Below are 27,312 nucleotides of genomic sequence, written 5' to 3'. Positions count from 1 at the left end.
CAGAGAGAGAGGGAGACACAGAATCTGAAGCAGGTTCCAGGCTCTGAGCTCTCAGCACAGAGTCCAATGCAGGGCTCGAACTCAAGAACCGTGAGACCATGACCTGAACCGAAGTTGGACCCTTAGCGGAATGAGCCATTCAGGTGCCCCCAAATTGACTGATTTTCTAATATTAAACCAACCTGCATTACTGAAATAAACCCCACTTGGTTACAATGTACTATGTTTTACAATATTGTGGGATTTGACTTGCTAATATAACTTTGTTTAGAATCTTTGTTATCTATGTTCATGAGAGACACTGGTCTGAAGTTTTCTATTTTTTGTACTATCTTTGCCAAGTTTTGATATCAGAGTAAAAGAGGAGTTGGAAAATATTACCTCTTTTTCAACTTTGTGGACACACTCATATAGCACTCGTATTTGTACCTCCTTAAATGTTTGGCAGAATTCAGCAGTAAAGCCATCCTGGCCTAGACTTCTCTTTGTGAAAAGGTTATTAACTATAATTTCAATTTCATATATAAAGAGCTATTCACATTATCTACTTCTTAAATGAGCTTTGCAAGAATTTGTCCATTTCACCTAAGATGTTTAAGTTATGTTAATAAAATTGTCCAAAATTCCCTTATTATGTTTTTACACCTTTTTGAATCTGTAGTGATATTACCTCTCTCATTCCTGATATTGGTAATCTATATCTTGTCTCTTTCATTCCTGATCAGTATAGCTAGAGATTTATTGATTTTATTTATATTTAAAAAAAAAAACAACAACCTTTATTTCCTTTGATTTTCCCTAATTATCTTTGTTTTCTATTTATTGATTTTCCCTTTGGTCTTCATTATTTATTTAATGCTTACTTTGAGTTTAACTACTCTTCTTTTTTGTTGCATGAGGTAATGCCACTGATTCAAGACTTTGCTTCTTCTCTAATCCAGATGTTTAGTACTATAAATGTACCCTTAATAAACAGCTTTAGCAGCATCCCACAAATTCTGTTATGCTGTTACCATTTTATTCTATTCAGTATACTTTCTAATTTCCATTTTGATCCATGTACTATTTATAAGTCTGTTACTTATTTTCGAATACTAAGGATTTTCTCAATTATCTTTTTGCTATTGACTTCTAATTTACCCCACTACAGCCAGAAAACATGCTTTGTATATCAATACTTTTAAATACATAGTTATTTTATGACCCAGAATATGATATTTACAATATTCCATGTGCACTTGAAAAGAATGTGTATTCTGCTGTTAATGGTGAGTGTTCCAGAAATGTCAATCTCTGCTCTTCTTGAGTATTCTATAAATTTCAACCAGGTCAAACTGGTTGATGGGATTGTTCAAGTCTTTTATATCCTTACTGATTTTTCTACCTACCTGTTGTATTATCAAGAGAGGGGTACTGAAATCTGTCTATGACTGTGATCTTCTGTTTTTCCCCTGCAACTGTTTGCTTTGTTGATTTTTGAAGCTCTGTTATTACATGCATAAATGTTCATGATTATCATGCCTTTTGGATCAATTCATCCTTTATCATTAACAAATGATCTTCAGGGTGCCTGGGTGGCTCAGTCAGTTAAGCGTCCAACTTTGGCTCAGATCATATCTCACGGTTTGTGAGTTTGAACCCTGCATCCGGCTCTATGCTGACAGCTCAGAGCCTGGAGTCTGTTTCAAATTCTGTGTCTCCCTCTCTCTCTGCCCCTCCCCCTGCTCATGCTCTGTCTCTCTGTCTCTCTCAAAAACAAATAAACATTAAAAATTAAAAACAAAAACAAAAACAAATGATCTTCTTTATTCTTTGCAATAGTCTATGTCCTAAAATCCACTTTGATATTAAAATGGCCACTATCTTTTTTTTTTTTTGGACTAGCATAGTGTATCTTTTTCCATCCTTTACTTTTAACCTATCTGTATCTTGATATTTAAAGTGAAGTTGTCATAAGCAGCATATAATTGGGTCTTGCTTTTTTTCTTTAAGTGATCTCTATGCCCAACATAGGGCTTGAACTCACAACCCTGAAACCAAGAGTTACATGTTCTACCAACTGAGCTGGCCAGGCGCCCCTTGGGTCTTGCTTTTTATCCAATCTGATAATCTTTGCCTTTTAATTAGGATGTCTAGATCATTTACATTTAAAGTAGTTACTAATGGGGCACCTGGGTGGCTCAACTGGTTAAGCACTGACTTCAGCTCAGGTCATGATCTCACCGTTCTTGAGTTCAAGGCCCATGTCAGGCTCTGTGCTGACAGCTCAGAAACAGAAGCCTGCTTCTGATTCTGTGCCTCCCTCTCTGCCCCTTTCCCACTCGTACTCTGTACCTCTCTCTCAAATATAAATAAAAACATTAATTTTTTTAAAAATAAAAGTTACTAATATGGGTAGATCTAAGTCTATCAATGTTATTTCTATTTGACTCATCTGCACTTTGTTCCTTTTTCTTTCTTTTGTACTATTTTTTATGATTTCATTATTATCTCTTCATTGGCTTATTAGCAAAACTCTTTGGCTATTTCAGTAGTTGCTTTAAGGTTTATAGTACACCTCATTAACTTATCCCTGCCTACCTTCAAGTGATATTATAACATGTCAGGTGTAAGAACCTAACATTAATATACTTCCATTTCTGTCCTTCTGGCCTTTAGGTTACTGCTATTGTATATTTTACTTACATATATATTATAAACCCCACAATATATTGTTGTTGTTTGGGTTGAAATAATTATTTTATTAAATTTTTGGAAACAGTGAGAGACAGAGTGCTAGCAGGGGAAGGGGAGAAAAAGAGGAAGACACAAAATATGAAGCAGGCTCCAGGCTCCAAGCTGTCAGCACAGAGTCCAACAGGGAGCTCAAACCCATCAACCATGAGATCATGACCTGAGCCAAAGTCAGATGCTTAAATGACTGTGCCATTCAGGTGTCCTGAAATAATTACCTTTTAAGGAGGTTTAAATAACAAGAAAAAAAATCTCCTTTAATCATCATTTTCAGGGTTCTTTATTCCTTTATGTGAATCCATATTTCCATCTAGTATCATTTTCCTTCTGGATGACTTCCTCTAATATTTATTCTGCTGGTGAAAAACTCTTCCAGCTTTTCTATGTCTGAAGTCTTTATTTTGTCTTCATTTTTGAAAGATATTTCCATGAAGCATAGAATTATAGGCTGACAGGTTCATATATTTTTCTTTAAATACTTTTAAGATGTTGCTCCACCATCTTTTCAATTGTATTCCTTCTGACAAGAAATCTGTCATCCTCATCTTCGCCTCTGAATATAATGTGTCTTTACCCTCTCTAGTTTTTTAAGATTTTCCTCTTTACCACTGGCTTTGAATAGTTTGATTACCATGTGGTTTGGTTTCTCCATATTTCTTGAGCTTTGTAACAGTGAACTTCTTGGATCTGTGGCTGGACACTTTTTCAACCATTATTTCTTCCAGTTTTGTCGTCGTTGTGTTGTTGTTGAACTCTCTCCATCCTTCTCCAGAAGGATTCCAATTACAAGTATATCAGGTCATTCAAACCCTTCCCACAGTCCACTAGTGGTTTTTCATATTCATTAAAAATTCTTTTATCTCTTTTTATTTTGAATTGTTTCTACTGCTATGTCTTCTAGTTCACTAATATTCTGCAATATCTAATCTGCTGTTAATGTCATCCAGTGTACTTCCCATTGAAAACAGTATACTTTTCATCTCTATAAGTTAGATTTGTGTTTAATATTTTCTATGTCTCTACTTACATGAAATACAGTAATAACTCTTTTAATGCTCTTGTCTGTTAATTCTAATACCTGTGTCACTTCCAGGTTGGTTCCAATTGGTTGCTTATTCTTCTCACTATGGATTATTGTTTTCTTGCTTCAATGTATGCCTTATAATCTTTCACTAAATGGATCCCAGACATTACAAATTTCACTTTATTGGGTGGTAAGCAATTTTTGTATTTTTATAGATATTCTCAGGCTTTGTTGTAAGAGAAAGTACAGTTACTTGGAAACAGTTTGATCCTTTTGGGCCTTGCATTTTTAATTTGTTAGGTGGTTCTGGAGCAGTGCTCACTGTAGGGCTAATTATTCCCAACTAGTGAAGGAAGACTTTTCTGAGTAGTCTACCCCATTGCTCCACAAATTAAGAGTTTTCCCAGTCTGGCCAGTGAGAACAGGCACTATTTCCTGTCTTATGTGAACACAAGGCACTGTTTCTTTCCCTGGACTCAGACAGTTTCTTCACATGTATGCACTGATCAATACTCTGCCAAACACTAGGAGAACCCTTCGCAAATCTCAGGGATTCTCTCTCTATGCAGTGCTCTTCACTCTGATATTCTGTCTGTGAATTCTAGTTACTTTGGTCCTGCTTGAGTCTCAGTTTCATCTTCTCAACTCAGAGAGTTAGCTGGCCTCCACCTAGGTTTCCTCTCACATCACTGCAGATGGAAATTTTCTCAAGATAGAAAGTTGCAACCACCATACGTCTTGACTCATTTATTTCCCCTCTCTCAGGGATCACTGTCATTTACCATCTGGTGACCAGTCTTAAAAACTGTGGTTTCTCTGCTTTTTGGGTTTTTTTTTCCCTTGGTTTCCTTAGATTTTTCCAGGCAGGGGGATAAATCTGGTCCTGGTTTCTCCATCTTCACCATGAGTGAATCCTTAACAAACCAAAATTTCTTCTTAAAGAAAACTGCCCTCTTTTATAAAATAAAACATCAAGTATGTTTTCAAAAAGAAACTATAATGGTTTCTGTAATGTACTGCATGAAGCCTAAGTGTCCATCACTGAATTTTCTGTACATACAAGTCTGTGACTGGTCATTGTACAGTTAAGGACACAAATTCTTATGTCAAATGATCTGGGTTTAAATGCTGGAGAATGGTTGCAAAACAAGGTAAATATATTTAATACTACTGAACTGTATACTTAGAAATGGTTAAGGTAGTAAATTTTATGGTAAGCATTTTTTTACTAGAATAAAAAAACTATTCGGTTTAAATCCCATTACCTTTATTTATTAGCTTGTTTCCCTGAGCAAATGCAAGACTCAGCTTCAGTGCCCCATCCTTAAAACCAGAGAGAAGTAGGTGTGCCTGGGTGACTCAGTCGGTTAAGCATCCGACTTGGCTCAGTTAATGATCTTGCAGTTTGTGAGTTCGAGCCCCACGTCAGGCTCTGTGTTGACAGCTCAGAGCCTGGAGCCTGCTTCGGATTCTGTGTCTCCCTCTCTCTCTGCCTGTCACCTGCTCATGCTCTGCCTCTCAAAAATAAATAAACGTTAAAAAAGAATTTTTTTTTTTTTTTTAACTGGAAAGAAGTAGAATACCTCTCTCTCAAGGCTGTTTGGATTATGATTTAAGCCATGGGTGGCAATTAGGAAAGTGCCTACAATACACTAGGCACAGTAAATAATTCTCCTCCTCCTCCTCCTTCTTTTTCTTCTTGTTCTTCTTCATCATCATCATCACCATCATCTCCTCCATCTCTTCCTCTACTTCCTCCTCCCACACTTGCCTTTGAGACCTACATACACTAATTGAGGCCATACTGAGGAATAAACACAGAACTGGATTTGCATCCTGACACTTCCTAGCAATGACTGCATGAGCCGGGTAATTTTTTAACTTTTTAAAAATCTTAGGTTTTTTATCTGTAAAATAGAGATAAGGGCTACCTTAAATGCATGTAAACTGCTTAGCACAAAGGCTGGCATTAAAGGATCATTTAATTTAAACTATTATTGAATCACTTCACTGTACTATTGAATGCACTGTTCTCAAGAGAAATGACAAGAATGGAATCCAAAACTATCTTTGCAACTAACAAAGAAAACACAGTGAAGCTAGGGTATAAGAGAGGATAAAGCCTACTAGTATGAAATGTTTAAAAATCAAGACTAAATAATGGAATCAAACATTATATTAAACATTTACCATATCCTTTAAAAAAAATTTTAAGTTTATACTTAGGTTTAAAAAAATACCCCACACAAGAGAAAATATCAAGAAGAAATCAAGAATGAGAAAGCTGTAGTATGAGAACTTTTGGGTGGTTTCTTTCATTTTGAAAATCAAATGTAGGATTTCCACTGGATTACTGAATTGTATTTAAGTGGACTGAATAGCCACAGCACAAACTTGGCTTTGCAAAGTTACTGCTTCCACTCCTTTTTCAGCACCAAAAAAGTCAACTTTTTAAGTCACAGTTCAGATAAAGTGTTCTGCCATTTCTGATAACTTAAAACAATAACCATGGCTATTTCAGTGACATGTGATAAAAGCTCATTTATTTGCATGGATGGAACACTCCTGAGTTATTAAACAGTCATCTTTTCTCTGTCCCACACACAAAGGAATTTTCTAAGGCAAGATAATGTTTACTTTCATTGGCAAAGAATCGGACTAATGATTTTTCTGGATCTTTAAAATGGAGATAAAACACAATTCACAGATTTTAATGGGTCAAATTAAAAAATGCTACCCAGGAAGGGCGCCTGGGTGGCTCACTAGGTTGAGCGTCTGACTTTAGCTCAGGACATAATCTCACAGTTCATGGGTTTAGGCCCTGCATTGGGCTCTGAGCTGACAGCTCAGAGTCTGGAGGCTGCTTCAGAGTCTGTGTCTCCCTCTCTCTCTGCCCTTCCTCCCCTGCTCATGCTTGCTCTCTCTCTCTCTCTCTCTCTCTTAAAAATAAATAAAAACATTATTTAAAAAAATGCCATCCAGGAACACATGGTTACCAAGTCCATCTTCTTATCATCTTCTACACAAGACCCATGTTTTTGGGTTAGCTATGGCTAAACACCAGTATTTATTATATAATCCCAGTAATAAAAAAAGAAAAAAAAAACACTGAAGATAATGTATTGAAACGGAATTATGTAATTTATCTCCCCCCAATACTTAATAAAACAAAGGGGGATCTGTTGGGGGGAAAAAGCTTATAAAAAACAGCACACCCTCCCATATTAAAAAAAAAATTCTTGGGGCACCTGGGTGCCTCAGTTGGTTAAGTGTCTGACTCTCAATTTCAGCTCATGTCATGATCTCTCAGTCCTGAGATGGATGGCTCCGCACTGGGTGTAGAGCCTGCTTGAGATTCTCTCTCCCTCAGGGCACCTGGATAGCTCAATTGGTTAAGTGTCAGACTTCTGCTCAGGTCATGATCTCAGTGCCGTGAGTTTGTTGGAGCCCCACATCCGGGCTTTGGACTGTCAGCATAGAGCCTGCTTTGGATCCTCTGTCTCCCTCCCTCTCTGTACCTCCCCTGCTCCTGCTCTCAATGTCTCTCAAAAGTAAATAAACATTAAAAACAAATTCTCTCTCCCTCTCCCTCAGCCACTCCCCTACTCACTAATCACTCTCTCAAAAAAAAGTTAAAAACAAATTCCTCAAGAACTGAAACCAAGTAAGAAAAGAATATAACCAGTGTGTGCTGAAGTGACCTAATACAGGCTCGTAAGCACCTGATCTCTTCCCAAATCTGTAACCAATGACATTATGTTGGTAGCTTGAAATTAGCCATGGGCGGGGGGGGGGGGGGGGGGGTGGATATTTACAACACTGAAATTAGAAAAGGCTACCAAACAGAGGATTTTTTTATTGTTGTATTCAAGAGACCCAGGGCACTAATACAACACTGAGAATAATCTAATGGCATAATCTCTCAAACAGGCAGCCAAGGAAACAATATTCTAATGAGAAAGTGGAAAAGCATAATACAGAACTGGATTTGCATTTTGACACTTCCTAGCAAATGACTCCTAGAACCAATGACACTTCCTAGCAATGACTCCTGATGCTGTCTGTCCCTAACACTCAGAAGTCATACAATTCACTTTTTTTTTTAATTCCAAAAGAGAACAGAGCCTTGGAATTCTCAAAGAGGTTGTATATAATCATGACCCCATGACTGGAGAAAAGCGGGTAAAACACAAATAATCAGCCCTTCTAACTACGGCTCAGAGACAAGTTATCCACATTATATCACAGCAAAAAGAACAACAGGACAGAGAAAAGCCACACAACCATAAATATCACATTGTCCAAATATACTAGAGCAAAAACAATGAAAGAAACAAAACAAAAAAAGTGCAAAACAGTAAATAATCTAATTAAGAAGTAAACAAAAAACATTTGGAAACAATCCTGGACAAACTAGAATCAGTCCTGGATAATATTTAGAAGATCTTATTAATTCTCTTCAGTACAACAACATTGTGGTTATATAGCAGAATATTTTGAATTTTTGGAGATATATTTTAAAGTACTTAGGGGTAAAGTGACATGCATAATTTTCACTGTAGTCTACGCAGGAAAAAAGGAAAAGGACTCAAATTATTAAACCAGTTTCCACTTCTGGCTATAATGGAGAAAAAGGGACTGAATTTAACCTATCCCCACCGTAAACAATTAGAAAACTAAACAAAACACATAAGAAGATAAGCAAAATGAGATGAGATCTACAACTGGCCCAACTTACTAACTACAAGCAGTGTCCAGGCCAATGTGTGGGGTGGAAGAACACAAACAGCCTGGTGTTCTCACTCAACTGAGGGGCCAAATAACTGAGTTCAGTGAGGCCAGGCATTCAGAATCTGTGGGTTAGAGGGTCAAGGGAAAGTTGAATAGAGAGAGCTGAGACCTTGTCCCTTTAAGTGTCTGGTTGAGTACTAATATGAACACGTGAGAGAATAAACTATGCCAGCCCAGAAAAATGAACCACACACAAAAGAAGTAAGAACAATCTTCAAAGCCAGTAAAGGGCTGAGAAGTGTTCATATTTCCACTATCCAGGGAAAAAAGACCTGCAATATATGAAGCATAGGTATAGCCCTCAAAAAACATCACCTTATTCATGGGGTAAAATTACCCATACACTAAAGGTGTTATGGACCTTACCCTAGCAAAGATTAAAGGCAATATTTCAAAGGATTAAACTGATTCCAAATAGTTGAACTATACACCAAAAAAATCAGACAGTATCTAAAGGAGAGACAAAATCTAAGTCACAAAAAAAAGTAAAAATCAGAATGATTTCAAAAACTACCATGCATGTAAAAAAAATCAGGAAACTATAAATATATTTTTCTGCATAACTGGGAAAAAATCAGACAATAGAGACAGAAATTACAGAGATGATGGAATTAGCATACAAAGAGGTTAAAACAGCTATTATAAATATGTTCTATATGTAAAAAGCATACAAGGAAACAAACATGAAGGGGGGGTTGAAAAGGTAAAAGATTTAACTATAAATCTACAGAACCAAGAAACTCAACAAATCTTAAGCAGAATTAAATATAAAAGAAAACCACACAGAGGCAAATCATAAGCAAATGGCTGAAAACTAGGGATAAAAAAACCCAAAGGAGCTAGAAAAAAAGACATTATATACAGAGGAACAAAAGTATAAATGACAGCATAATTCTACATAAGTCAGAAGATAATGCAGCAACATGTTTATAGTACTATAAGAACAAAAAACTTCTCAACCTAAGATTCTATATCCAGTGAAAATATCTCTCACAAATGAAGGTGAAGTGACATGACCACTTTTTCAGACATCAAACCTGCTAAATTATCACTAGTATACCTGCATTACAAGAAATGTTAAAGGAAGTTTTTCAGGCAGAAGGAATGATACCAGATGTAAATCTGTACTGACACAAAGAATAGTGCCAGAAATAATGAATATATGAGAAAATAAAAATAATTATTTTCTCCTTTTTTAATCTCTTTAAAAGTTAAATGACTAATATGGAACTGCATATGAAGCAAAACTGTTGCTAAAAAGTCTGTTATGTTGGTCAGGTCCTATTTTTCATGCAGCAATAGTAATTATGATGATTCGATTCAACTAGAAAGTGTCTTTGAATATTAACTGAAAAACATAGAACACAATATGATGCATCATTACTACATATTGTTAACCATGTGTGTAGGTCATAATGATGAATTAAAGATTGTTACATAAAAAAAAAAGTTAAATGACTATGAAAAAAAACCCACAATGTGGCATTTATGCCACAGATGCATATGCTGTGGCATTTATGATATAGAATTAAATGCTGTGGCATTTATGATATAGAATTAAAATAGATGATAATAGCCCAATGGAGAAGAGAAATGGAAGCGTGTATTATGTAAAGGTATATAATGATAAGTTATTGATATACATTGCACACCTTAGGAATAACTTCTAAAAAAAAAAATAGCTAACAGGCTTAACACATAAGCCAACAAAGATAAATGGAATCTTTTTAAAATAAATTAGTCCCAAAAAACTGCAGGAAAAGAAGGGGGTAAAAAACTAACAGAAAACAAATAGTATGGGGTGCCTGGATGGTTCAGTCAGTTAAACATTTGACTCTTGATCTCACAGGGTCGTGAGTTCAAGCCACACATTGGGCTCCATTGCTGAGTGTGGAGCATATTTAATTAAAAAAGAAAGAAAAGAAAACAGAAAACAAATATTATAATAGTAGTTTTAAACTCAACCGTATCAATAAATACATTAAATGTAAATGATCTAAACCAATAAGTAAACATGAGACAGTCATTTTCTTTCTTTCTTTTTTTTTTTTTTAATTTTTTTTTTAACGTTTATTTATTTTTGAGACAGAGAGAGACAGAACATGAACGGGGGAGGGGCAGAGAGAGAGGGAGACACAGAATCGGAAGCAGGCTCCAGGCTCTGAGCCATCAGCCCAGAGCCCGACACGGGGCTCAAACTCACGGACCGTGAGATCGTGACCTGAGCCGAAGTCAGACGCTTAACCGACTGAGCCACCCAGGCACCCCGAGACAGTCATTTTCTTATTTTTACAAAAAAAGAAAATATAACTACAGGTTGTACAAAGACATTTTAACACAAAAATAAAGATGAGTTAAAGTAAAAAGAATGGGAAAAGTTATATCATCCAAACAATACGAAGAAAGCTGAAATGGCTATGGTATTATCAAAGTAAACTTCAAAACAAAAAACTTATGAGTAAAGAAAGATGTTTCCCAATTCATCAAAAGGACATAACTATCTTAAATGTGTATCACATAACAGAGCTTCAAAACACATGAAGAAAAAGTTGGCAGAACTGAAAGAAGTTGTAATTATTAATTATAATTATAGTTGGAAATCATTAACAGTCCACACTGAACTAGGAGACAAAAAAAAATAAAAATACAAAAAACTTGACCACTATCAAACAATTTGATCCAATCATTCCACCAAACAACATTACACCAAACAACATTCCACCAAAACATTCCACCAAACAACAATACATTATTTTCAAGGACACATGGAATATTCACCAAGACAGACCTTAATTCTGGGCTATAAACCATGTTTCCATAAATTTTTAAAGGCTGAACTCATACAGTATGTTTTCTGACTATACTGCAAGTAAATCAGTAACAGATGTGTGGCCAAAACCCAAAATATTAGAAACTTAACACACATTTAATTAGCCCATTGGTCACAGAAGAAATCAAAAGGGATATCAGAAAGTATTCTGGGGGAGCCTGGGTGGCTCAGTCAGTTAAGCGCCCAACTTCAGCTCTGGTCATGATCTCACGGTTCGTGAGTTCGAGCCCCATGTCAGGCTCTGTGCTGACAGCTTGGAGACTGGATCCTGCTTTGGATTCTGTTTCCCTCTCTTTGTTCCTCCTCCACTCATGCTCTGTCTCTCTTTCTCTCTCAAAAATAAACAAAGATTAAAAAAAAATTTTTTTTAAGTATTCTGAATTGACTGCAAAGAGCTCAAGGGAATTTTATAGGCTGATGTAAATGTTCTATGTTATGGAAGTGGTTATACAGCTATGTACATTTCTCAAAATTAACTGTTGAATTTTATTGTATGGAAATTAAACCTCAATAAAGCTACTTAAAATTTTTTTAAGAAAAACGTTTAATCAAACTGGTAGGTATATGGGTATTTGGTCTTTCTTTTACCTTTCCCTAAATCATAAAATTTTCCAAAAAAAAAAAAAATCCAGGGACATCTGGGTGGTTCAGTTGGTTGAGCGTCCAACTTCGGCTCAGGTTGTGATCTTGCAGTTCCTGAGCTTGAGACCCACATCGGACTTGCTACTGTCAGTGCAGAGCCTGCTTTGGATCCTCTGCCCCTCTCTCACATTGCCCTTCCCCTGCTTGTGCTCTCCCAAAAATAAAACATTAAAAAAAAATTTTTTTTAAGTCCAGAATCAAAAACAAAGACAACTCAAATATTACAACTTGTCATCTTTAAGGAAAATTAATGAAATCAACATTCTACTCGCCTCCAAGAAACTACTAAGCAACCTGCAATGACTCATTATTCATAATTAACTACATTTTTGTTAATAAATAATTAATAATTAATTGTTAATAATAAGTAATAATCATTATTCATAATTGACTACATTTTTGTTAATAAGACATAAGTAGTAAAAAATGGGGGAAACAAAAAGATTAAATGACAACCAGTGATCACAGGTACCAAAAGAACACTGGGGGAAACCAAACATCAAGGGAAAATATCAGTTAAGAAAGTAAGAACATACACCATTTTCAAGAACTTCTTAGCAGTACTGAAGTTCCAAACTCAACACTTAAGCTAAAAAGCTAAAAGAAAATCTGGGAGCCTACTACTCACCACATGTTCAAATAAGGCCATTCATTAACTATTACCAGAGAGACTGGAAATTTGTGTTTGTAGATGTTGAGTCTTGACACACACAGAATCTTGCTATTCAAATTGTGTTTCAGGGACTGACTGCGTAGATGTCTCCTGGGGAATTGTTAGCAATGCAAAATCTTGGGCTCCCCTTTGGAATTTCCCAAGCAACTCAGGCTCTACCCAGCCCTACGTGGTTCCCAGTGATCTGTACGCATTTTCAAGTTTCAGAAGCTCGGCAACTTTTCTGTATACACACAAATTCCCTCGACTTCTACCAGCTGCTGCATATTTCTTTTTCTACATGCTTGCTTCAATCTAAGTGTTTAATAGTATATTAATAGGGCTAGTTTACCACAGGTGCTATCATTTAAGCAAGAAATGCCTTGCCCTGATGTCACAGGTAATACACTGATTAGAAGAAGTTCCCAAATAATACAAAACAGATGTAAGCAAATTAACTCAAAAGCCAATTCCAGCCAACCATTTGTTTCTGCAATACAGCTATATGCTCATTCTTTTATGTATTTTCTCTCACAGCTTTCATACTGTAACAGCAGAGTTGAATAGGCAGAGTATTACAAAACAGGAATCAAATCTGTACAGTCACTTTAGCACTTAGTTTCATTAGTACTGACTCATTATAAACCCTCTTTTTTTCCCTCTCTAGAAGAGGAATTCTAATAAGAGATCCATGTACCTCTGTAGGGTAGGGGATTCATGAGCCCCTGGGCATGCAAAAGTCTAACAATATTATTTTGTCCCTCTCTCCTTTTAGCTGGCACTTTGTTGATTCTGCTTTTCTTATTTAAATCTTTTATTCCTCTCTTTATAATTCTATCTTTTTTTTAACTACACTTTTTTTAACTACACTAACTAGAACTACCAAACCATGCTGAATAACAGTGAGAGCATTTTTACTTTGCTCCTGGTTTTAACAAGAGTATCTTCAGTTTTTATCATATAATATGTTCATAAACGAAGCGAAGGTTGTTTCTTCCCATTCCTGTTTTAGAAATCTAGTATTTTAAAATTCACACGCAAAGTGTGGCTAAAAGACATTTGTTTTTTAAAAAAGCTTCACATTTCACATCTTTAAACAGAAAAGTTAAAAATCTAAAACTGCATATGCCTATTTTATTTTTTAAATGTATTCTAATTGATTTAAATGTGCACTGATAGCTCACCACATACAAAAAATAACTTGACTAGATAAACTTAAGTATTTAATTAAATAATGTTTAAAATCAGATCTAATAACTAAAACTTATTGAGCACTTACAATCTGCCAGGCCCTGTAGTGTTCTACATTATTTTTCATTTAACCCGACCAAAAGACCTAAAAGTAAGAACTATTGGCCCACTTCAAAGAAAACTGAGATTTGAGAGATATGTAATAAGACCAGAGTCACACAGCAAACGGGAGGCAGTGCCAAGAAGATAATTTTGGTTTCAAGGACTTCATAATTTTCTACAATAATTCCATTACCCTCATCATAAACAAGGCAAGCCACCATTCACATTTCTGATGGGACTATAAAAACTGAAGAGAGGGGCGCCTGGGTGGCTCAGTTGGTTGAGCATGTGACTTCGGCCCAGGTCATGATCTTGCAGTTCACAAGCCTCCAATTTCGGACCAGGTCATGATCTCACAGTTCATGAGTTCAAGCCCTGCATCAGGCTCTGTGGTGAGACCTCAGAGCCTGGAGCCTGCTTCGGATTCTGTGTCTCCCTCTCTCTCTGCCCCTCCCCGCACTCGCTAGCATTTTCTCTCCCTCTCTCTCAAAAGTAAACATTAAAAAAATAATAATAATACTGAAGAAAGAGGGGTGCCTCGCTGGCTCAGCTGGTAGAGCATGCGACTCTTGATCTCAGGGTTGTGGGCTGGAGCCCCACACTGGGTGCAGAGATTACCTAAAAATAAAATCTTAAAAAAAAAAGAGAGAGAAGAAAAGTATCAAATTACAGCACATGGCAGGGACCTTTTAAAACCTAAACTGACATCTACCTCTAAGATGTGGAAAAACATGTAATAAAATACCAAATAAGAACATACCTTTTAAACACCCAGAAAATATATATGTATACCCTTGATTTCCACAGCTAGTGAACGAAATTGGCACAGTTTATTCTACGGGAGCCCATGCCAATCTCCAACCCTGCATTACTTATCTCAGTCAGATACCACAAAATTGCTTGTTCCCACATAGAGTATCTGGACCTACTCAACTGAGATATGTTCCTGTACTTTAGCAAATAGTCAAAAGCTCATAAATTAAGGGCAGAATGCGGTTCTATCACCAAATCTCACTGATGCAAAGATTCACCTATCTCCTCAACTCCATCTGAAGAGAGCTTGGCCTCTGACCTACTCAACTTTGTATCTGCTCTCCCCTTACTGCGTATCATCCTGATTCCCTTCTCCTAAGCTGCTTATTTGTCTACTCCAATCTGTCAAGTACAGGCGACCACTGAATGATGTGGGGGTCAGGGACACCAACACACACACACACACACACGTTGAAAATACACGTGTAACTTTCAATTCCCAAAAACTTGACTAACAACCTACTGTTAACCAGAAGCCTTATCAATAACATAAACAGTTTTGTATATGTGTTATATACTGTATTCTTACAATAAAGTATACTACAGAAAAGGTTACTGAAAAAAACATAAGGAAGAAAAAATACATCTACAGTACTGTACTGTATTTATCAAATAAAATATGCCCATAAGTAAACCTGTGCCATTCAAACTCATGTTGCTCAAGAGTCAACAGTACTCTATTCCTGACCCTTGTTACTTGCTAGATTCTCCCAGGTTACATCAATACATAAATATATATGCCTTAGTACTAACAATACCATTGCTTCTGTAGTTTCAAGCTTGAACCAAGAGAAATCATAAATCAGGCAAAATAATACCAGACACAAAGAGGAATCCAAGATTTTGTGTTCTTTGCAAACCAAACTACAAATCCTAAGAAACTTGACCTAGAACCTACAAATTTTTCCATAAATACTAAAGCATTCTCTATTATGATCTTATTCAATTCCCATACTTCCCATACAATATTCTCTTACTTAAAGTAATAGTCTATTACTTGACAATAATACTGGAACCCTCTCGGGGCGCCTGGGTGGCGCAGTCGGTTAAGCATCCGACTTCAGCCAGGTCACGATCTCGCGGTCCGTGAGTTCGAGCCCCGCTTCAGGCTCTGGGCTGATGGCTCGGAGCCTGGAGCCTGTTTCCGATTCTGTGTCTCCCTCTCTCTCTGCCCCTCCCCCGTTCATGCTCTGTCTCTCTCTGTCCCAAAAATAAATTTTAAAAAGTTGAAAAAAAAAAAATTAAAAAAAAAAAATACTGGAACCCTCTCTACCTTTATCTTCTTCAAGACTATCTAGGTATCCTAGAAGCCAGCAATATATACAATGATCCCAAAAATATCACATGAAAAACACCAACACTGCCCCGCCTCTCCAACACCACTTTTCTACCAGAGACACAACAATAAAACTAGGAGAAAATCTGCACTTGGCTGGCTCAGTTGGTACAAGATGCAACTGTTGATCTCAGAGTTGTAAGTTTGAGCCCCACTCTGGGCATAAAGATAACTTAAAAAAAATAAAATCTTAAAAAAAAAAGAAGTTTGGAAGATGTACACTATTGGCAAAACTTCAGCGAGTAAACAGGTCTGCTCAATTCAGAATCCAGGTCTCCAATGAGCCTTCTGATTAGAGGAGCCTCGTTCAGAAGACAAGTTTACATGCCTGTGTCCTAGCTGCAAATGAAGAAGGCTGGGAATTTGAATTAGGAAAACAGAACTCATGAGAATGAAAATCAGTGCCAAACATACAAGGTTCAAAAATTTCTAGGCAATCAAAAACCATAACTCGCCTCTTGTCCCCACTATACAGTTTATTTTTCACATAGCATACCAAGTGATATTGTTCAAGTAAAGCCATATCATGTCTGTCCTCTGCTCAAAAACTTCCAAATGTTTCTCCCAACTGCTCAGTCCTAACCATGCATGGCTTACAAGGCTAACCACGAGCCTTACAAGGGACTGCATTCCCTTACTCTACCCCCATAACTGTCTCACCATTCTCCCCTTATGCTGTGTGCCTCATTAGTCTCCTTATCATCCCTCTGCCTAGAACATCTTTTCCCAAAGCAGGGTTGGGCACCACATTTTATTCAGGTATCTACTAAATCTCTGCCGAAGCTTTCTTTGGTCACCCTATCTAAAACCATGTATCCCAGTCACCCTTATTCTAAAAAGCTGCTTTAGTTTTCTTCATTGTTTCTTATTGACATATATCCCTCCATTATATACCCTTAGTGCCTAGAACAAAGTGAGACAGAAAATAAGTGCTCAATAAATATTTGCTTTAAGAATTAATGAATCCATTCAATGTTTAATGGAAATTTCCATTTTCATTTGTATTTATAAAGAAAGGAGCCTAGTCCTTGCTGATAAGGTATAAATCAATCAGAAAATACATGGTCTTATGATACTTATTCAAGAAGTATCAGAATTTCTAACATGCCTGGCATTTGCAAAATGCAATGTGTTAAAAATAAAATTGGGGTGCCTGGGTGGCTCAGTCGGTTGAGCGTCCGACTTCGGCCCAGGTCATGATCTCGCGGTCCATGGGTTCGAGCCCCGCGTCGGGCTCTGTGCTGACAGCTCGGAGCCCGGAGCCTGTTTCGGATTCTGTGTCTCCCTCTCTCTCTGACCCTCCCCTGCTCATGCTCTGTCTCTGTCTCAAAAATAAATAAAAATTAAAAAAAAAAAATTTTTAATAAAAAAATAAAATAAAATTATAGGTCTATTCACCAGGTAATTTAAGATTATTCTGAGAGGAGGGGCGCCTGGGTGGCGCAGTCGGTTAAGCGTCCGACTTCAGCCAGGTCACGATCTCGCGGTCCTGTGAGTTCGAGCCCCGCGTCAGGCTCTGGGCTGATGGCTCAGAGCCTGGAGCCTGTTTCCGATTCTGTGTCTCCCTCTCTCTCTGCCCCTCCCCCGTTCATGCTCTGTCTCTCTCTGTCCCAAAAATAAATAAAAAACGTTGAAAAAAAAATTTTTTTAAAAAAAGATTATTCTGAGAGGAAGAGAGAGAGAAAGAGAGAGTGCATGCACACACGCATGCACACACACACACACACACACACACAGTCAGGGAGGGACAGAGAGAGGGAGAAATAGAATCCCAAGCAGGCTCCGCACTGAGCGTGGAGCCCAACACAGGCTCAATCTCACAGACTGTGAGATCATAATCTGAGCAGAGATCAAGAGTCGGACCCTCAACGTACAGAGGCACCCAGGTGCCCCACCTTCTTTTTGAGAGAGAGAGAGAGAGAGAGAGAGAGCGCGCGCAAGCAAGGGAAAGAGGCAGAAGCAGTAAGAGAGAGAATCTTAAGCAGGCTCCACACTCAGTGCAGAGCCTGATGCAGGGCTCAATCCCATGACCCTGGGATCGTGACCTGAGCGGAAATCAAGAACAGGACCCTCAACCTACTATGCCACCCAGGCACTCCACCATGTAATTTTTTTTTTTAATTTTCTATTGATGCCACAACTGCATTTCAGGTACTTGTCTCTGCAATTACCTATGCAGATTTTTTATCACCATTTTGCATGACTTTATGGACAATTATAACTCTCATATTCCTACTGCAACTAAGTTTTTCAATTACCATGGCAGGTCAACATATCCTACTTGATGTTCTAACAGTTTAGCAAGCATTATCTTTACTTATAAGTAGAACTAAATTTCATGAGTTAGGATCCCAGCTTTGCCACCTATTTAGCTGAGGGATCTTGCACAAGTTACTTAACATCTCTGTGCCTCAATTTCCCCATCTGTAAAGCAGGTGAAATAGTCTGTACCTAAAGTGTTGTTATATGGATTAAATGAATTAATATACAGAAAGGGCTTAGGAGAGTGTACAGTACATAATAGGTAAAAATTTAGGAAATTATGTCTAAATTACTATCTAATTTAACTCTTGTACAACTGCACAGAACAAGTATAATTAATCTTAAAATGAGGCACAGAGAGGTTAAGTGACCCACCTAAGACTACGAAACTTCCCTCTAGCTCTAACATTCCAATTCTAAATTTACCCCAAAATGAAAATGAGTTTTTAAAAGTTTCATATTGGGACGCCTGGGTTTCTCAGTCAGTTAAGCGTCCAACTCCCGCTCTCGGTTCAGTTCATCATCTCACGATTCACAGGGTTGAGCCCGAGTCCAGCTCTGAGCAGACAGATGACAGTGCAGCCTCTGGGTGAGATTCTTGCTCTCTCCCTCTCTCTCAGCCCCTCCTCGACTCACTCTCTCTCTCTCTCTTCCTCTCTCAAAAATAAAAAAATAAACAATTTTTTAAAAAGTTTCATCTTAACATAAAGTTAAAAAGTTAACAATAAAGTCTACAAGTTTTGAGTATAATCAGATAACCATGAAGACATTCTACATTTCCCCTTGGAATCTAATTTCTGCAGTGAATGACAACTGCTAAATACTTTAAAAATAACATCTTTTTAGGAGTGCCTAGCTGGCTCGCTCAGAAGAACATGTGACTCTTAATCTCGGGCTCATGAGTTCAAGCCCCATGTTGAGTGTAGAGATTACTTAAATTAATAAGTAAACTTAAAAATATATATAACATTTTAAAAAATAGATGGAATAGTTGAAAAAAAAGCAACTTAGTTTTTATAGAGAAAATTCTAACTCATTCAACTTACCTAGTTTAATTAGCATATAAAAATACTCAATGAACAAGACCAATACACTAACAAAAATGGTAGTTTCATTCCACTCTAAAGTAAATTTACATAAAAAGACTAATTAGAGGGGCGCCTGGGTGGCTCAGTTGGTTAAGCAGCCGACTTCGGCTCAGGTCATGATCTCTCGGTCCGTGAGTTCGAGCCCCGCGTCGGGCTCTGTGCTGACAGCTCAGAGCCTGGAGCCTGTTTCGGATTCTGTGTCTCCCTCTCTCTGACCCTTCCCCGTTCATGCTCTGTCTCTCTCTGTCTCAAAAATAATAAAACGTTAAAAAAAAATTAAAAAAAAAAAAAAAAGACTAATTAGAAGCATTCAAAGCTTTTTTTCCAGACATACTTAGAAACTTAGGATTCTTATATAATTAACAAAAACTAAAATTATTCAGTTCAATGATCATTCATCTGTTCACTTGACACATATGTAATGGGCACTTACTAATATGCTAGACATTGTTGCAGATGCTGGGAATACAGCAGTGGACAAAACAGTTACTGACCCCATGAAGCTTTATTCCAGAGAAGGAAGACAGACAATAAAATAAGCAAGTAAGTAACTTTAGATGGTTATAAGAGTGTAATCACAGGGTAAGCAAATAGAATGCCAAGAAAAGGGTTAGTCTTGAAGTAATCGGAAGACCTCACTAACACGTGAGCACAGACTCTTTTAAGAGGGCCAAGCACAACAATATGTGTACAGTAGTCCTTCCCTTCCTTGTACCTGCAAGGGATACATTCCAAGACCCCCAGGGGAGGCACCAACCCTTGACATACAAGTTTTCTTATACATACATACCTATGATAAAGTTTAACTTATAAATTAGGCATCACAAGAGATTAACAACTAATAATAAAATCGAATAATTTAGAATGCTGTAATAAAAGTTATGTGAATGTGGGGCATCTGGGTGGCTCAGTCGGTTAAGTGTCCAACTTCGGCTCTGGTCATGATCATGCGGTTTGTGGGTTTGAGCCCCACATCGGGCTCTGTGCTGACAGTTCAGAGCCTGGAGCCTGCTTCGGATTCTGTGTCTCCCTCTCTCTCTGACCCTCCCCTGCTCATGCTCTGTCTCTGTCTCTCTCAAAAATAAACATTAAAAAAAATTTTTTAAGTTATGTGAATGTGGTCTCACTCTCAAAAGTATCTTAATGTACAGTACTCACCCTTCTATATGTGATGATACGAGACGATAAAATGTCTTAGCGATAGATAAAGTGTCACACAAAGGCACTGTGACATAAGAGTTGGGCTAATACTGACCTTCTGACACTAAGTTGGGAGTACCATCTACTTCTGGACTGGGGTTGACCTTGCGTAACTGAAACCATGGAAACTAAAACCATGGATAAGGGGAAATTACTACACTTACCACTACTGAACTGCACAAAATGGTCATGATGTTAAGTTTTATGTTATTTGTATTTCACCATTATTTGTAAAATAATTTTAATTTTAAAAATAAAAAACAAAGATGGTAGATAAAACTGCAATCTAAAAGGGAAGTATTTCATGTAAAAAGGACCAGCAAAGGCAAAGTCCCAGAGACAGAAGCAAGACTGGCACTTTTTAAAGAGCTCTGTGTAGCTGGAGTGGAATCAAACAAGGGAAGAACTGTAGAGGTACAGAGGGGGAGAAAAGCATACAATGTACGTCACATAGGGCCTTATAAGCCACTTATAAGGACTCTGGCTTTTACTTAAAATAGTGGGCCAGTGAATCGTTTTTTTTTTTTTAGCTTGCTTTTGCTTTTTTTGAGTTGCAATTCATGTAACACAAAACTCATCATTTTAAACATTTTAAAGTATACAATTTGCGAGTAGATGGTTTCTGACTAAAGAAGTACCTTTTGAACAGGATTCCAGACTACTATGTTGAAAAAAGATTGGGAGAACAAGAGAACAGGGAGAACAGTTAACAGGGTTTACCGTGATTAAAGTGAGAAGATGTTGGTTTGTATCAATCCAAAAAGCAGTGGTGCAACTAGTGAGAAATATTCAAAGTCTGCACATACTTTGAAGGAGGAGCTGACAAGATTTGCTGACGGCCTGCATACAGAGTACTACATTAAATATCTCCATCCTGCAGCATTCTATGTCTCCTCCTTTCTCTACTGATACTTTATTTTACTCATATATAAAAGCATACTAACAACATTTTACTTTCTGGTCCTCAGTTGTAGTTGCCAGAAATCTGGCCTTCAGAAATCATGTAATAAATTCACATGGTACCTAGTACTTGCAAGCTTCATGAGAAATTTAAACATCCCACACTTAAAAAGAGAAAGTAATCTTCTTGGTTATGTAAGACAATGTCCTTAATCTTATGAGATGCATTAACGAAGTATTTATTGTTACAACTTACTTTAAAATGGTTCAGAGGGGAAAAAAAAAATATATATATATATATGGGGTTTTTTTTTTACATCTATTTATATATGAGCAATAAAGCAAGCAAGGCAAAAGATAACCATTAATAAATTTAGGTCAGGGGCACCTGGGTGGCTCAGTGGATTAAGCATCCGACTCTAGATTTCGGCTCAGGTCATGATCTCACAGTTTGTGAGTTTGAGCCCCTCCTTGGGCTCCAAGCTGATGGTGTAGAGGCTGCTTGGGATTCTCTTTCTCCCTCCCTCTCTCTCTAAAAGTAAGTAAACTTTAAAAAAAATAAAATAAATTTAGATGAAAGGTATACAAATATTAATTGGACTACATATACTTCCAACCTCTCAGAAAGTACAGAAGTTTTCGGGGCGCCTGGGTGGCTCAGTCGGTTAAGCGTCCGACTTCAGCTCAGGTCACGATCTCGCGGTCTGTGAGTTCGAGCCCTGCGTCGGGCTCTGGGCTGATGGCTCAGAGCCTGGAGCCTGCTTCCGATTCTGTGTCTCCCTCACTCTCTGCCCCTCCCCCGTTCATGCTCTGTCTCTCTCTGTCTCAAAAATAAATGAATGTTAAAAAAAAAAAAAATTTAAAAAAAGAAAGTATAGAAGCTTTTAAGATACAAAGTTAGGAAAAAAATAGAGTATATATATCAAGTAAATGCCTATGTGTCAAATTGGTAAAGAATAACTGGATTGGATCTATTAAATGGAGAAAACAACAAATTTTCAAAATTTTTAAATTAAAAGAAAAAATTGGAGGAAAAGTAAAGCAATACCAGAAAATCACCTACTTGCAAGAGTGATAAAAAAAAAAAAAAATGGCCAGCAAGTTCTAAGAAGTAGAAGAAAAAACATAACTTGGTCTCCCTTGCTGCTGGAAAGCTTGGAAAGTCTCTCCCTTTTTAAAATTTGAGAATAGTAATTTTTTTTTTTTTTACATTTATTTATTTTTGAGAGACACAGAGCGTGAGCAGGGGAGGTGCAGAGAGAGAAGGAGACACAGAATCAGAAACAGGCTCCAGGCTCTGAACTGTCAGCAAAGAGCCCAATGCAAGGCTCGAACCCACGAACCATGAGATCATGACCTGAGCTGAAATCAGGAGTCTGACACTTAACTGACTGAGCCACCCAGGTGCCCCTCTAATGCCTTTTAAGGCATGAGACATGTTTCTTAGAGGCAGTATAGTATTTAATGAATTCAGTATGAATTCTGGAGCCAGACTGACCATGTTCAAATCCTGACACTGAAAAAGTTACCCTCCCTGGTCCTACTCCCTATTTATAAAATGAAAATAACAGAACCTATCTTTCAAAGGTGTTGTAAAGACTGGGCCCTAAGAACATTGCCTGGCATATAATAAGGGTTCCATAAATGAATACTGAATATTATTAAATATTTTCTATATTCCATGAGTATTTTCCATATTCTGCTTACTTTCCACAATGAGGCTACAAACAAAAGCTTCCTTTCCAACTTCTGAATCCAAATCCTACAATCTTCTGTTTAAATCTAAATTAAATATAAGAATAGGGCAAAACACATAGGATGAAAATTTCACTAACATCAAGATTAAAAAATAATCAGAATATATCTTGTTGATGGTGGGTCAATTATCATTATCTTTGTGTGGAACAGCAATTATTATACAACAAACTTTTTTTTCTATCTATATCAAAGAAAGTTATTCTACAATTTTAAGAACGGGACAAGAAAACTCTGCAAACATGTTTTGACATTACAGATCTCCCTATTTACAGAAAAACTCAATTACAATAAATGGGAGGATGTGTAAGAAAAAGCTAAGGCTGGCACATTTCCATTCCTCAGAAAAATTACTTGTAATCAAGTTGTTTTCAACAGACTTTTCACTTGTATAATTCTAAAATTAGGTACGAAGAGCATTTTTCCCCAACAGAAAAGTGTATTTCCTTCCTGAGAAACTTGAGTCATCAACTGTGTCTTAGACATCATACTGTGTTGACCAATGCTTCTTGTATTTGATCTTGAAGCACTAAATACTATTAACGAAACTGTTCTCTTGTATGACAAAGTTAAACTTCCAGGAACTATCCTGTCCTTTATTTCAGCAATATACTTAAGTATCTTTACTGTATCCTCAGAAAAGTTACTTCAACAATGTGACTTCAAACTTAAGCCACATTATCAATTTCTTCACTAGAAAGGAGTCAGACCATTTTCTACAAGGAAACATCTATCTACACCTAACAGTTTTAAGTAAAAGTTCACAATTGTAGGGTGTGTTCTACAATTATAAGCATATTTCAACACACCCACTTTTTGAGATGAAGTGGTTTCTAAAAATTAAAATAATAAAGCTAGCTGGCTCAGAAGTTAAAATAAGTAGCTCTTTTGTCCATTATAAGCTAAATTAATTACAAAGGGCACAAAACATCAATGGTTAAAACGTACTTAATATATTAAATTTCTACCACTAACTTATGAAATACAGCTTAAAAATCCAAAAGTGGAAACATGTATATAATTTAGATTTCTATACTGAATGAAATGCCTTTATACCATTTCAAACAAGAGCAGACACAAGTACAGAGAATAACCCATATAAGAGACTGTGACTTTCAATCTACCTAAACACACACACACACACACACACACACACGATTCAGCTACAACTGTACTGTTGGTATAGATCTACCCCACACCCTCACTTAATCCCAAACCCATTCTCATTACTTCACCCTTCTCCCATATTACACCCCAAACCATCTGCCTCTGCCTCCTTCCAGGATATTTGGACGTGCAATTCTGCCAAAGGTGTTAATGATGATGATAAGAGGAAGGGGGAATGAAGTTATAAAAAAAAAAAGATGAAAGTTTTTAAGAACTGAGGAGTTCAAATTTCAAAGAAAATATTTTGTAAAAGTTAATTCTGATTGCAGAAGTTACTGGATGAGTCCCTCAAAACTATCCCACAGAAACTAAAATCCTACTATCTGTGGCTGTTCTGGGTTAACAAGCAACTTGTTTGGTTTGGTTTTTAAATAATCTTCATGAGTTATCACTCATTCAACCACTATTATAAATTAACAGAATCAGATTTACTTCCCAACCACAAACTGGAAAATGAAGAATGGGAAATGCTAGAAGATAAATGATAAAGTAAAATTTTCAGAGCTACAGTGCATAGAACACTAGGAGAAAAAGGTTTAAACAGAATAGAAATATGGAAGCTTATGAAACTTGAGTAATCAATTAAGACAGCAAGCGATCAGAAATTTAAAAAAAAAAAAGGTAAAAAGACTCAAGTTTCCTCTAGAGTTAGGTTTCTCACCCTCAGCACTACTATTTTGGCCAGTAATTCTTTGTTGTGGGGGGCTGTCCCGTGCATTGTAAAATGTTTAGCAGCATCTCTGGCCTCTACCCACTAGATGCCAGTAGCATCCCTCCAGTTGTGACAATCAAAACTGTCTCTAGACCACTGATAAATATTTCAGTGTCTGCTTTGCATATACACTTTACACGTTAATTTTTTAAAGGCTACAAAACTGCATAAATACTACAATGCAAATTCATAATAATAAGCATTTTAAAAGATTGAATGATTAATATTAAAAAGTTATAAAACTGCACGGGGAAAGGAATTATGTCTTTTCTTAAATTCTATTTTCTAATGCTTGGTATCAACTTTCTAGCATTTCGATTTCCAGAAATACATCTTATCTATCTGTATTTTGAAACTAATAGATTCCAAATGAAAGTAGGCCTGGAAACAACATAATTTTAATAATATTTGCATAACATAGTCTCCAGCATTTTTACAAACTTATACCAATTAATTCTTTTAAAACTATTTTTTAAACTTTTTAAATGTTTATTTATTTTTGAGACAGAGAGCGAGTGGAGGGAGGGGGAAGAGAGAGAGAGAGGGAGACACAGAATCCAAACCAGGCTCCATGCTCTGAACTGTCAGCACAGAGCCCGATGCCTGGCTCGAACTCATGAACCATGAGATCATGACCTGAGCCGAAGTTGGACGCTTAACCAACTAAGTCACTCAATTAATTCTTAAGAAAAGAGGTAGCAGGGGCGCCTGGGTGGCGCAGTCGGTTAAGCGTCCGACTTCAGCCAGGTCACGATCTCGCGGTCTGTGAGTTCGAGCCCCGCGTCAGGCTCTGGGCTGATGGCTCGGAGCCTGGAGCCTGTTTCCGATTCTGTGTCTCCCTCTCTCTCTGCCCCTCCCCCGTTCATGCTCTGTCTCTCTCTGTCCCAAAAATAAATAAAAAACGTTGAAAAAAAAAAAAATTTTTTAAAAAAAGAAAAGAGGTAGCAAATTAATATCGCACTCAATTCATAAGTATAGGATTATATCTATAGTCTTATGAAAACTAAATCCAAAGTTCAAATACGTGTATGAATATGCCTTGCCATTATCAATGCAAGCAAAGGCAAATGGAAAGACAATTCTGCTCGAAAAATCATATATGTACATCTGACTCAAATGCAAAGATCACATTCTTTTCCCTACTTTATCTCTGAAATAGGAAGTTCATAATTCACATAATATCAAGAGTATCAAGCATATTCTTGAACCAGAGAGGCTAATTCCAACTTGAGAGTAAACATATACTTGCAAAGTAAAAATATACTTGCTAATGTATCTTTAAATTTAACCCTCCCCTCCACTCCAAATTCACCAAACTTCTACCTTGCAACTATCTGGAGCAGTGCTTCCCATATGATGAGCCACATATTTCTGAAAGACTGTGCAAACTTTTAACCAATATCCAACAAAATTATTAGTTTTGCAAGTAAGACAAAATCCCAGACTCTGACATACATCCCACACTACAACCTATCTAGATTCAAAATCTTACGATGTCTTATTTTCAACTTCAAACACTGAGGTCCTCTAAGTTTTATAAAACCATACTCTCTCCAGTGCAACAGCCTCTGAGATGTGCATTCAACAGTGAGCCCTCAATAAACTTTGTTAGCTTCACTTTAAACTTCCGCCAAGTTTTACCAGTTTTTCTTCTGTGAGATTTCTTGTTCTATCCTTATTTATTTCTACAATTACTACCCTAATCAAGGACTCAAACACATAATTCATCAAGCAGCTAATGTATCCCCTACTGTATCATATCCCACCTCCTCAACATGGATTCCAACCAACATTCCATAATACTCTACCTTGCAGCTATCATGGCCTAGAATATGAATAATTGGAGTCCTGGTTATCATGGCCCAGTTAGCACTTCTCATTTCCTGCCATGGACTCTCCGTTCCAGGCAAATAAGCCTACAAGAACCTTACTAGACTGTTATGTCATTCCCTTTTCTCAAAAAGCTTTCCCCAACTGCCTAATGTTCCTTTAGCTTAATAAATCCTCATTTCAACTGCAACTACAATACATAATTGGAACTGTATTTTTATATCTTGGCATTTCTGTCTACGCTGACAAACTCAGTGCTTTTTACTCCTCACTCAAGACTGTAG

General features: G+C 37.0%; 1 protein-coding gene across 3 annotated transcripts in view; it reads right to left on the bottom strand.

The window, feature by feature from the left end:
* Positions 1 to 27,312, bottom strand: part of ADAM10 (ADAM metallopeptidase domain 10) — a 160,812-nt gene that overhangs the window by 106,042 nt on the left and 27,458 nt on the right. The window lies entirely within an intron of this gene.

Source organism: Neofelis nebulosa, chromosome 7 (genome assembly GCF_028018385.1).
Source record: "Neofelis nebulosa isolate mNeoNeb1 chromosome 7, mNeoNeb1.pri, whole genome shotgun sequence".
NCBI lineage: Eukaryota > Metazoa > Chordata > Mammalia > Carnivora > Felidae > Neofelis > Neofelis nebulosa.
The sequence above is the reverse complement of the archived record's forward strand: the minus strand, read 5'-3'. Positions and strand labels throughout refer to the sequence as shown.